The sequence below is a fragment of the Tamandua tetradactyla genome, chromosome 3, assembly GCF_023851605.1.
Source record: "Tamandua tetradactyla isolate mTamTet1 chromosome 3, mTamTet1.pri, whole genome shotgun sequence".
Taxonomy (NCBI): Eukaryota; Metazoa; Chordata; class Mammalia; order Pilosa; family Myrmecophagidae; genus Tamandua; species Tamandua tetradactyla.
This window is the reverse complement of record NC_135329.1, coordinates 147508177-147521816: the sequence shown is the minus strand read 5'-3', so window position 1 is coordinate 147521816 and position 13640 is coordinate 147508177. Positions and strand designations below refer to the sequence as shown.

Below are 13640 nucleotides of genomic sequence, written 5' to 3'. Positions count from 1 at the left end.
CTTAGAAGGGGTTTTAGGTAGGCTTATGAGCTCTTCAACCCATGAGACATGGGGGTTGAGACTCTCCTATGTTGAATTCAAGCATCAGGAAAGCTAAGCTTTCATGTTTTGTTTGGGATATCAGACCACTTCTTTTAGCCTTAGGAACAGCTTTTTACTTAAGAAAAATTAAATTGCTTTTGCTTGATGCAAAGACAGTCTACTTACATGATCACAGAATCTCAGGATCTCAGGGGTAGAAAGAACATTAAATATCACTTACTCTAACCTTTCCTTCTCTCCCTTTTTAGGATCATCCTACCAGGTGGCTTCTGATTGCTGCTTGGACGTGTCCTACAGCAGAGGATTCATTTTCTCTTGAAATAACTCATTTCATCTCTGCATGACAGTCTCTAAGTTCTTCTTTATATTGAACTGAAATCTTTCTCCCTGTAACTTTTAGTCAGTGGCCCAAGTTTACCTCTTAAGGCATACAGAGCAAATCTGATCCTTCTTCCACAAAAGAGGTCTTCAAATATCTGAATGCAGCAACATCACGTCCTCCTCCCTCTGGAAGTCATTTTGGAAAAAGCATTGCCCATATTCCCTTCACCAAGCCTGGATGAAGTCTGTCCCCTTTTCTCCGACTAATTACCCTGCCCTTCAGAAATGGGCTAGATGGCAGGGAGGGGAAATAAGAGGGAATACAGATCATGTTAATATCATGTTAATATAAACCAAAGACCTAATTAAGCAAGATTTCTTGTCTGCTCATTACCTCCTCATGAATCTCACCTCAGGGGACCCATTAAGTGGGTGAGAACCAGAGTTGCCTTTTTGTAGATCAAGTAAGGACTGCCCTCATGGTATAATTTGAGACACTGCCAGACCCTCTGCCTTAAAATTCCAAGTCCATCACAAAACATTTAGCCATCCTAGAACAACTGGGCTTTCTCCACCACACCACCTTAATAATCCAAAGCAGCATTTCTCTGACTGCAGCCCCTTCACCAAGGTGAGACAACCCATTTTCATCTGCTAAGGAGTCAAAGTCACCACTGATATGGATGACAGTCTACATCTGGAAGTTGCTGAAAGGTGGAAACATGACCCCTCCATACATTCTCTACTTTAAAACACAAGCCCTCGATATCCTGTGCTCCCATGTCTTGCTGAGTATTCAAACAACTTTGAAATTTTATTTTCAGCCTCTACTCTCTACGGCTCAGACTGGGCTAGAGGAAAGCTAAGAAAAAAACCTTCTTGCTGGCCCTTCCCCTGCAACCTCTAGGCACATCTTGGGACCCAATTTGGGCTTGTCCTCCACCCTCATGCAAATGGACCCTTAAAAATGAGCCTACCAGGGCCTCTAGACATAGCTACCCACATCTGAACCCTAGGGTAAATGCAGCTTAGGTTCAAGTTAAGAGGCAAGTCTCCATATTGCTCATTCTTAAAGGTTTCATATGAAAAAGAGAAAACGTATGAGTCATTCTAGGGCAGAAAGCGCTCATGTGTTTGATGATAAAATGCTTGCTCTGCAAAGCCGAAATACATAAATGCCAATACATGTTTAAATTGGGGTGGGAGAATTAGAAATAAATTTATAAATTTGAATTCCCTTCATATAAAGCTTCTGTTTCATATCCTTGCTCTGCCTTTTACCAGCTGAGTGATTTTTAGCAAGTTATTTAACCTCTCTGAGCCTTCATTTTCCCTCATCCTTAAAAGGGAGATGATATCAAACCTGTCCCCAACCCCTCCTCACATTTTCATAAGAATGGCATGAGATAACCTGGTATAAATGCCTGCCACAATATGAGGAGTCAATAAATGTCAGCTCTTCTCCTTGCCCCCCCCCCCCCCACCCAGCTCCCTTCCTTTGCCTTATCCAGGAAGTATAGGGACGCATGGATTAGCCATAGAAACTGAACTCACAACCCCAGATGCAGAAGATGGACTGGTCCATAGCTTAATGATGGGGGATGGGTCAGGTTCTCCCCAGCAGGTGAGCTGAGAGTGTGAACAGCAGAGACAGAGGTAAGCACAGCACCCTGTGAGGAGCGGCGACAGCCACGGCCCACGGGTGGGTGTTCACAGGTGCTTGGGAGAGAAGGGATGGTGGTGCATGACGGGTTTTTTTTTTTTCACCCAGATGAAAACTAACATGAATAAAACTTCCATTTTTTCAAAATCTGAAGATTCTACGCCTGTGCATTGTGGTATATCTATTTGCCTTCTTACCCAAAGATCTCCAGTATCTTTTACAAATTGAATGCAAAATGATAAAAGCATCCAACAGTAGAGAGAAATGCGGCATCTGCTCAGCACTGTAACGCAACACAATACAGCTTTAAATAACAAAGAGCACTTGATCTAAATTCATGTAGAAGCCAACACGTAGATACCCAGTATGAATAGGCGAGGGAGAGAAGTTTTAATGCCACATCTTCCTCACTTACCATTTTCCCCAGTGTACCTCAAAAAAGGGAAGACTTTAAAAAAAAAATACATAAAGCCAGAATCCCCCCACCCCTCCCCCATCCCCGAGCGTCTCACTAGGGACCAGCAAGCCGTTAACATAGAGGGGAGGCTGCCACCTACCGGGCCGCCGATAGCAATCCTTCCGCATTTTTTGCTGCCTTTTGGAAGCCTCCCCTTAAAATCCCGATTTGACCTGAAGCTGCTTTGTTAGTGACAGTAAGAAAAATCATAACCCAAGACACTACTGTATAGAAACTTTAAAGCTGCAGCATGAATTAATCATTGGACAACCCCCTGAAAATGTTTTTGCATTCGGCATCAGAGACCCCGAATATTCAAAGGGGAAAAGAAACCTTTCTCTCCGAATTTCTCGGTTGTTTTCTAAGGACAGAGTGCTTTAATAGTCGGTAAGTGCTGCTAATTGCTCCCCGGACAGCTCTAATCCAGCCATTTCCTCCCTGCCTTTTACTCCATAAATCCTTCAGAAAACTAATATATTGGTTAGCACTCCTCAAAAGTAGCCCTGTGGATTCGATTGATATACATGCTACAAATAGTTTCTCTACAGCCACCCGTTTGAAAGGACCCATTTTTAGTAAACAACCTATTACTGATGTGCTGAACAACCTCAGGCTCATCAAGGGATCAGCCATATCAACCACCAAACCCTCTTTCATTTTTTTTTTTTAAGACCACTCCATCCTGTAGTCAATAACAACCCAAAATCCAAGTCCTCTGCCCTCAGTCAGTTCTGCGCCTTTGAACAAGTCATTGTACCTCAGGTTCTTCATTTATGAAACAGGAAACATGAACCTTGTCTCCGGAGTAGCTGTCACAATAGTAATGACTATTTGATAAGGGGACAGCTCATAGCTCTCATAATCTTTGAATCCTTCAACAACCCAACCCATGAGGTGGGAATCATCACCCTGAAGAAGAAAGCAAGTGATGAACCTAAATAAGTTCAACCATAGAGCAAGTAGAAGAGGCAGACACTCAGAACATCCATTCTAGGCAGACCCATTTCTGCTACCTCCTGCTGTCTCTCTTGAGCATGAGATGGAATCATTAATGAGGATGCACTCAATAAGGACAAAGTGGTATGCAAATTCACATTCCGGTAAGAACAAATCCTATTGTCAGAACTAAGAACTTGGAAAAAGTGGCCCCCAACAAATAGACAAAGAAACATTTGTCTATGAGAACTACAGATACCTATACATCTATATATTAGAGTTATTCTTCTTTTTATGACTCCTCTTTAAGAAAGTTGTCAGTTATTCAAAAGGACCGTTGCTCTAGTTCTTTTTTTCCTTCAAGTTTTTCCCCCTGCAGGTTTGCAGATTGCTTAATTACTTCACTGGGCTTTGGAACACGTACATTACAGATACATGATCATCCAAGTCATTACCTGAATATTTTCCCAATAAGAATAATTATAGCTCTTACCACCACTGCCCACCTGCTTACGTCCTGCAGGCCAGGACACATGGAAGTAATCATCTTCAGAAAACGATCTTGATGGGCAAGTGTTGTGTGCACAATCAGCAATAAGCGAGATGAGGTGGGAAGATTTCCATCTCCTCCATTATTACCTCAAAAATCATTTTCCCATTATATCCTCACAGTGCCACAGCACAGAGACAAAGCCCAGGGGATGCTAAATGCAGAGACAAGACCCAGGGGATGCCAATTTGTCTGCCTCTCCACACACCGCCTTTATGAGCACACGCACATCACCCATTTCCTGGCTTGATTTCATTGTCTACAAAACGGTATTTATAAAATGCTTTAAAATCCTCAAATTGTCAAAACTGAGATGGGACAATCTTACAGATGGCAGCACAGCTTTTTATACTGATTTAAGAGCCCAAGTTCCAGAATCCTGGCTCCTCCACTTGATTAACTTTATGTCTTAGGGCATGTAACTTAATCTCTCCATGCCTCAGTTTCCCCCTCCGTAAAGAAGAGATGGTAATATTCCGTGCCTCTGAGGGATGGCGTGAGGTCCCGCTTATAATTCGCTTTACCCAGCGTCTGGTACATGTGACGGCTGAGCAATGTTAATTATTGTTATTATTATCACCGAGGCGAAACTGAAAGCCTGGGGACTGTTCAAAGGGGGTCAGGCAACACATCCAAATTAAAAACATTAATTGTCTGCCAGATAACAATCCAAAGACTTTGTGAAAGGGTCACATGTTATTTTAATCAGTGGATCACGAGCGGGTTCAATTTCAAAGGTAGACGGGAGACAAACTAGCAGATGCTTGAAAAAATATTAGATTGTACCCAAGGAGAAGCTATTTAAATAACTGGTTAGTGAATAACCTGAGACTGGTTACTCAAGAGTTAAACAATTATTTCTAGGCCCCCCAAATTTTTTTCAATACAAATAAAAATATTTAAATTTTTAAATTTTCAAATAAACCACGGAAGTCATTCATTTCTACCTAGAAACAAGGGTTAATATGTGCTATAAATAATAGTTCTCACACGTGGTCTCTTTCACTGTACTCTCAATAAGTAAATAAGTAATGCTTTTCTGTATGCATATTTCTCTCTATATGGCTCCTTTCACTTAGCCGTGTATTGTAAATGCCTTACTCTATCATTTAATATTCTTTGTCATCTTCTTAATGGTATATGATTTTCTATTGAGTCAATGTTGTTAAGCCTCTATTGTTAACTATTGAGGGTTGTTCCCTAATAATTGTCATGAACATTATGTGACTAAGTCTTTGGATACCTTACCAGAAATAGATTTGCTAGATCAACAAGAATATACATTTTTAAACAAATGGTTGATTTTTTTTAAAACTCGCACCTTTTTAATTCATTTGCACCTCACCTGGAGATTGGTATCCTCATGGGGATAATATGTGAGTCCCTTGTGGGGGAACTGTCTTTGAAGCAGGGACTGCTGGCATAATTCAGTGATGCTACAAGTAGCAGTGACCAGGGGCTCTGAGCAGTGTCTTCCTGGGCCGCAGTAGACTAAACATGTCACATTTATAAGCTTCTCGGTTGTACTTCCCATAAGCTGGGGACAGCATAAACTTGAGTTGTCCTTGCCAATATGCCAAACTGAACATGATTATCTAAGTGTCTGGGTATCTCCGTTTTCCAGGATATCTTTGGATGTCACTGATTTGAGCAGGCTAAGTTGTCTACTTTAAAAGTTCAACCATTTTTTAAAAAGGGGTTTGAAATATAAGCTTGCGTGTGCTTATATATCTCTGAGAGGACACATAAGCAACTGGGGACATGGTTTGCCTCTAACTAGGGAGGTCAGGAGTGGGAGGGAAACTTTTCACTGGGATCTTTTGTCTCCTCTAAGTTTCTTACCATGTGCTTATAATCAAAGGAGAAATTTCTAAGCAAAAGTTTAAGCCCCAAAGAAATGATGTGTGAATGTCCGTATTATCTCATTGTCAACTTCTAGATTAGTAAAACATGAGCAGCAGCAAAGCAATTGAATTATTTTACAAACAGGGTGTAGTTGAGTAATAATGCAAGTCTGGAGTCAGATTGTCAGGGTAGATAATGCAGCCCTGTCACTGATCACGTGGGCAATTGCCAAACAGCTCTGTACCTAAATTTCTTAATCTATGAAATGGGGATAATAGTACCTACTTCCAAGGGTTACTGTATTAAATGAGTGGATACTTAAAAGCCCTTAGAACTGTAACTGGCACACAGTAAGGGACCCTTGTATTTTAGCTATGGTTGCTGTTACCATTAGCCTCCATCCCATTTGTACAACGCTGTAAAACAGCCCAGAGGACCTCCCCTAGGATTTGTGGGTTTGGGAAATTAAAAGAGCATCTTCACTGCAGTTGCCTGGTTTAATGCTCTTATTTATAACTAAGCAAACAGTCAAAAAGTGGTGTGGGAGGAAGGTGTTGGGAAATTTGCCTTCAGTTATGGGTAATGCCAAATTTGAGGATTGCACAAGTCTTTGTAACAGTAAGTGACCCAAGCCATTTCACACCAATGTGACTTATGGATAGAGTTTTCATGACATTATGTTTAGGATGTTCGGCTTTGTTTCTTTGTTTTGCACGTGGACATGTTTTTTTGTTTCTTTCAGTTTTTTGAACTTGGATGGCGGGGATCGAGCAGCGGTAAAACAAATGGCAAAACTAACCCTGATTGCCCCTTAACAACAATTATCTTCAAGGGGCATGTCTCTGTTTTCTGAAATCAGAGGAAATCATTCACTCATAGGAGGACATTAAAGATTCCTGAAAACATTCTAATCCTATCTACTGTAAATAATGTGCTCAGTCATTAGAAATGTGTTTCTGGCAAAGCAGGTGATATGGTGACAGGGACAAGTAGACTCTGCTGTCGCATAAGCCGAAATACATTCTTTTGCCCAACACTTTACTGAACATGATGCACAGAGTGCTGTTACCCTGTTTTATGGATGACCCTTACTGCCCTATTTCATTGTGGCTCTCCCCAGCATCACCAGAACGGGATTTTAGGTTCAGGTCATCCCAAACTCAGGGCAACGTATTTAATCAGTGAGAGTACAGCAGACTTTCAACATTCATGAGGTCTCTGTCTCCAGGGCCTATGTGCCTCTCATACAGTAGGCATTCAGGGTATTTCCCTCCTGGACATGGGAAAATCCCACATGCCCTGGTTATGCAACACCTTCAGGCATAACAGTGCTATTATTTGTTCCAGAGTCCCTTCCCTCGTTGCTGTTTTTACTATGATAAGTGATTTGAACAGAGCGAAGGTAAGAATTGGATCCAAACAATAAGTCTGAGTTGGAAAAATTTTCATTGTAAAATCAGTTTTTGTGACGCTTAGAACTCTTACTTCCAGCACTGTCTCTGATAACATCATTAAGCACAAACTTAAAATTGGTTTGTACTGGTTTATTACATTGTTCAAAATCCAGAAAGTTTGAAAAAGTGGGTCCCCTGAGAAATTATCTGATAGAAAATTTTAAAATGAGGCAAATATTTGTCCTGCCTTTCTTTGAAGACATGGGCAGTGTTTTAGTTTGCTAAGGCTGCTGGAATGCAATCTACCAAAAATGGAATGGCTTTTAAAAGGGGAATTTATAAGTTGCAAGTTTACAGTTCAAAGGCCATAAACAATGTCCAAACTAAGGCATCCAGAGAAAGACATCCGGATTGAAGAAAGGGCCAAGGATGTTTGGGGTTTCTCTGTCAGCTGGGAAGGTACAAGGCAACATCTGCTAGCTTTCTCTCCAGGCTTCTTCAAACTGCTTCCTTGGGGACATTTTCCTTTTGTATCTCCAAAGGTCTCTGGCTGTGTGGGCTCTGAAGCTTTCTCCAAAATGGTTTCCTCTTAAAGGACTCCAGTAAGCGACCCACCTTGAATGGGTGGGGACACATCTCCACGGAAATCACCTAATCAATCCACTCACAATTGGGTGGATCACATCTCCAAGGAAACAACCTAATCAAAAAGAACCCCCCCAACAATACTGATGCAGGATTATAGAACATGGCTTTTCTGTGATACACAACAGCCACAAGCTAGCACAAGCAGTACCCAGTTTATTTGGCCACCAGGGAAGGAAGTGACGGTCAAAGATGGCTCTGTGGACACAATGCTCTGCGTCTCTCCTGCGGATCTGTCATTTCCAGTGAACAGCAACATAACAGTATAACTTAATTCTGAAGAAAGAACATTGAGAATAGTCTAAACTTCCCAGTAAAAATTGAGCAAACTATATTTATGTCACCTAAATTAGAATTTATCAAGACACAAACTTAATTTTGAAGAAAGAACATTGAGAATATTCTTAACTTTCCAGTAAAAATTGAGCAAACTGTATTCATGTCACCTAAATTAGAATTTATCAAGACACAAGATCCAGACATTTCCAAAGCAATATGGTAGTGAAACACATGGACATGGATAGGTACAAATTAACTGGTGGGATAAGGTGCTTTTCTTGACAGTGGTTGCAAACTATTTGGCATTATCATTGTTAAATTGCCCGTATATCTGGGGATCAGCCAGGTTCCTGGAATGCGGTCTGTCGTGCTAATATTAAAGTGGATGGTCTCGGTCCTTTAGGGTTTGTAGACATTTGAATTATAGTACATTTGCTTTATAATTTCAACTGCGGTTATTATATAAGCATTTTTAATGCATCATCATTAATAGACCAAGGGAAGAAATCTATTTCTGCCAACAGATAGGAAATAAATCTTCACTATCTCTTTGGTCCACTAGTTTACATTTAGAACATCACACCTTTTCTGAAAAGCTGTTGGAGACATATGCTCTCATTATTATCCTGCAGTGATTTATCACTTAATTCTGAGACGCACAATATATCCAACTTACCCACTAACTGGTGTCCTCTTCCAATTACCATCAAGTATCTCAAAATATGTTGCTTTTATACAAACAAAGCATTATTTTGACAATCTTATGTTTTAAATCTCCTACTAATATGTTTACATTCCTTCAACTAAAATGTATTGAAAGCATATTATGCTTCTCACACGATGCTACATTGTGGTGTTTTTTTAGTTTCCCCAAAACACCTGAAACTTCTAATATGAAAACAAATTTTCATAAAACAGAATATGTAAAAGGAGACTCAGCGCCAGGGTCTAAAAACACAAGACTGAATTTTCATACCAGCTATGGCAGTAACCCACCGTGTGATTCAGGAGTCATAGTGTTGCATTGTGCCTCTATTTCTTCACCTGCAATAGAGCAGTAAGCCAATTTTCCTTCACCTGATCCAGCTGTTAGGAGGAACAGTTAATAAAACTGTTGTAAAGGACCATGAATATTGAAAAGTGTATCATCATCATGATTAATAATAATGTATAAACCTCAAATATTGAAATGACTCTCTGGCATCATTCCAAATCAAGAAATGCAAGCTCTGGCCTTGCATAGTAATGAAGAGAAACAGTGTGAGGCACTCTTATTGTACTGGTTTGAATGAACATAATTAAAGATATTCATCATGGGACTGTATTCTGAAACATTTTGCGTATTTTCATTTTTAAAAAAACTAAATCAAACCTTTCCCACACCAGGCAGACACAAGTCTGTACCTAACCTTGGAGTGAAGGCTCATTTTGATAGAGAATGTAAGCAACTAGCAGTGCTCTTTTAAAGAAAGCTTGCTCTGATTTCATAGATCTCCAAACCTGTCATCTCCACGTTAGTTGACTGTCTGGCAGCTAATGAGAAAAACAAATTACTTTTACTTTCTACGTAAGACATTTGCATTTAGAATTTCTTTTTCTTTTTGCTTGTAAAATGCATATAAAGCATCCACTCATACCATTCTACCTGCATTTTTCACCTAAAAGGGTCCTTATGAAATCTTACAGTAAATTTAATAACTCTCTTCAATAAATATGAGCTTTTATGAGCATGACATATCTAAATAGACTCAATGGTCTGGGAATAAAACTGGCATCAGTAATATTTTCCCTGCTGTAATAGCCCACATATGAATTAAAAAAAAAAAAAAAGCCAAGTACAGAACAACCACTGCAAAAAATAAAAAAATAAAAAATCTTTAAGTTTAAGAAAGCAAACTGGTCAATGAACACCTGGGTGACCCATTAAGTTAAATACGAAATGTCCTGAGGTATACAACACTGAGTTTCATAATATTCAAACATTAGCCTCTGTCGTTTTCTTCCATTTTCAGCAAATGCACATTACAGAAATAACTTTAGAAATGGCTTTCAGTAATTTTTCACACTGGGCTTTCCAGGAAAGGGACCTTCACATGAATCATTTCCCCATTTCAATCACCTCTGCAGAGGACTTCTGCCTGGGTGAACCTGCTGCCACAAGCCCTATTGCTCAGGGTAGCTCATGGCCTCTTTCACCAGTTAAGTTACCAAATTAGGCATGAGACTGGGATCCTCATTTCTCCTGTCGCTGGTGTGTGTCAGTAAGGAAGACAGGAAAATGCTAGTGACTTTTTTATAGCTGCTATATAACAAGAGAATGAAATGTCAAAGCCCTGGAAACTCCATCTTTCTTAGTCCCATCAAAGCTCATCTAGCTACTGCTGTTGCTAAGACTTAAGCCTTAAACCTTGCCTTGCCTAGCAAGTAGCAGTTCAAAATTCAGCAATGCAGAGCAGTCCAGTCAGTCAAAATATCCTGAATGTGAATCCAGAAGTTATTTAGCAACTCCATGTGCTAAGAACTTGGAGCAAGCATTCAGAGGAGCTGGCCCTTACTTTCTGGAGGTAACTCCCTTCCCACAATTAACCATACTCCGGAGAAGTTATATGCAAATGGTTTCTTTGATAATTATTTCACAATTATAACATAGCAAGAAACTTTGTTCTATAATATGATGAATTATTTTATATAAGTTTTTTTTTTTTTTTTTTTTTTTTTTACCAAAAATGACACCTTTCATAAAGCAAGACTTGTACATCTGCGGTTTACTTAAAGTAGAATATATAGGGGGACAGATTAATTCAACCCAAAGAGAAGCAGAAATTCTCATTTTAGTCCTTATTTTTACCTCCTCGCACCTTCTCCTATTCTTTAATGAAATTTCTAGACCGTGCCAAATGGAGAAGAGCTGTCCAACAGTCAAAAGAGTGGTTTCCTCTGTCTTAAATTTTGACATTCCTTTTTTAAATCAATAGATAATAAGGCTGAGAAACAGAAAGATGTGTGAGTAGGAGAGCTAAGGATAAATAGAAGACTCCAGGAGGAAACAATTCGGCTGTGCTTTGGTCTTCTACCACCCTTGTCCTTATCTTATTGTTCGGGACTTTCCAGAACGTGGGACACAAGAGCGCAGAGAAACTGAAGAGGAACCTTCTTCCGTACTCAGCTCTTCTATCAACAGCCCTGGGCAAGAACCAGCAGGCCCACCTGGCCAACCTGCCCTTCCTGCTCGGGGCTCTTGTCCTCACCCCAACTGCTTCCTCTGCTCCTGTGTGGCCCTTTGGTGATCTGAGGGCCTCTGAGGCAGGAAAGTCTCCTGCATTTTGTAGACTCCATGAGGAATGGACGGATGGTCATACAAACAGCAGTACATAGGTACTTCCAGAAGGCCCAGGCCTCACCTTGAACTCTTCCCGCCCGCCTGCCCATGGACAGCACTGCACTGTAGAGCATACTGGTTCAAAAGCTGACAAGGAAAATAGAATAGATGGTAAAGGACTCGAGTTAATCTACAAACTTAATCATGGTCCTTAAATAGCCAAGAATGGGTGAGGCAGTACTTAAACCTGATTTTAGAATTTGTCACATGGCCTTCACGTGTGCCAGCTGCCTACAGATCAGCGGGAGGGTACTGCTGGGATCCTCATTAATCTGGACCGGGAACCCCATCTTGGTCTCAAACAACCCCCGTTGATCATAAAGCGGTTGCCAGGATCTACTGTCCTGTGCCTACTGAGAATTCTATCCCCAAGAATAAAGGAAGCCTCCTCCTCCAAATTAGTGTGTTTTAAAGCAGCCAAGGAAAATGAATGAGGTGATGATACAGAGAAAAGAAAACATTTAAAGATAATGAGCACAGAGCACAGGCTTCACTCTGTTACCAGTGGAGGGTGGGGGGAGGTCTGTAAGGGCAGCGCACACATAACAGGCCTCGCAGATCACCTTCTGATTAATTCCCACCCAGCCAGAATGTACTGGTTTAACCTTTGATTCTAGGCTTCTCACAATATTTACAAACCACTGACTTTCAAAAGAAATGGAAAATACGGCCAGTTCGGAAGCTTCAGGACTGAACACGCTCCCAACGTGCTCTTGCAGGACCAAACAGGGAGGCCCTGCACTGCCCCTCCTCGCCCCGGGAGCAACACAGAGGCTGACCACACAGCCACAGCCACAGTCGGATCATGAGGGCCGTTCTTTGCGCTTTCACTTAACCTGATAGCAAAGGGTGGTTTTTGCTTTTGTTTTGCTTTGCTTTGCTTTGAAGTAACAGTAACATAATTGATCCCTTCTAATACAATGGAGGTGACCTCAGTAAACAGCAGGTCTCATTTAGTTTCTCTCCCAGGAGAGTTTAATTGATTTACTAGAAAACCTTGTCAAAAGGCAATTTAATCCATAAGGTGAGCCCATGGTCGGGAGATGCTGAAAATAAATAGTATTCAAGAAGGTACCTGTGCAGAAACCCCAACAGAATGCTCCCAAATCCATGGTTTCTCAGGATAAGTGTCCTGATGGCCAACTTAAGGCTTTGAAAGCCTCGATGTGGGAACACTGCAGTTAAGTCCAACACACACACCAGCTGCCTGATCCCGTCATTTTGAACCTCTGTGCTGCTGAACAGCATGGCTGAGCCACACCCACTGTGAACAAAGTGGGTAGAAAATGAGGTGATATTAGCCTGAGCTTCTACCACCCTCTCTGTAAGTCCAGGTCCCCTCCAGCCAGCACGTAGCATGGAACATTTTCTGCCCTAAGCCTGGGTCATTTTCATCACTGTACCTGAAGAATCAAGAGCCGTGGAAATTAGACTCAGTGGGAGAGGGGGGCAGGGATCCTAGGCAGCAGCCAGGTTATACTTATTTGTGGTATTTGCCTGAGTAATTACAGTAAATAACATTTATTCAATTCTTTCTGTGCCAGACCTACTTTTCAGTACTTTATACTTGCTCATTTAATTTAATTTTAATTTAACCCCCATAACAATCCCATGAGGCAGAGACTATTACCAGGTACTATAGATGGGGAAACTGAGGCACAGAGCAATTTAGTAACATGCCTAATGTCACAAGGTAAAAGAAGGGGGAGTTACTAGCATGTGAACTGTGCAAGGGCAGAGTTGATGTTTTATCCACCTCTATAGCCCTATAGCACTTAATCCGGTAGATCTCACATATGGAGCCTGTTCTAGGTTGCTAGCTGCCGGAATGCAACACACCAGAGACAGATTAGCTTTTAATAAAAGGGGATTTATTTTGTTAGTTCTTCAGAGGAAAAGCAACTAACTTTCCACTGAGGTTCTTTCTTACGTGGGAGGGCACAGGGTGATCTCTGCTGGCCTTCTCTCCCAGCCTTTGGGTTCCAACAACTTTCCCCAGAGTGGTTTCTTTCTGCATCTCCAAAGGCCTGGGCTGAGCTGCGAGTGCTGAGATGAGGAAAGCTGAACTGCTTAGGCTATGCTACGTTGCGCTCTCTCATTTAAGCATCAGCCAATTAAGTCAAACACCA

At 41.1% G+C, this 13640-nt stretch overlaps 1 long non-coding RNA gene across 1 annotated transcript; it reads right to left on the bottom strand.

Annotated features, from left to right (window-relative positions):
* Nucleotides 1-7995: 7995 nt before the first annotated feature.
* Nucleotides 7996-11832, bottom strand: LOC143676394 (uncharacterized). Its single transcript, XR_013172053.1, has 3 exons — nucleotides 11699-11832; nucleotides 9129-9218; nucleotides 7996-8129 (listed from the first exon to the last, which is right to left on the bottom strand). It is a non-coding gene; the product is annotated as an uncharacterized LOC143676394 (long non-coding RNA).
* Nucleotides 11833-13640: the final 1808 nt, after the last annotated feature.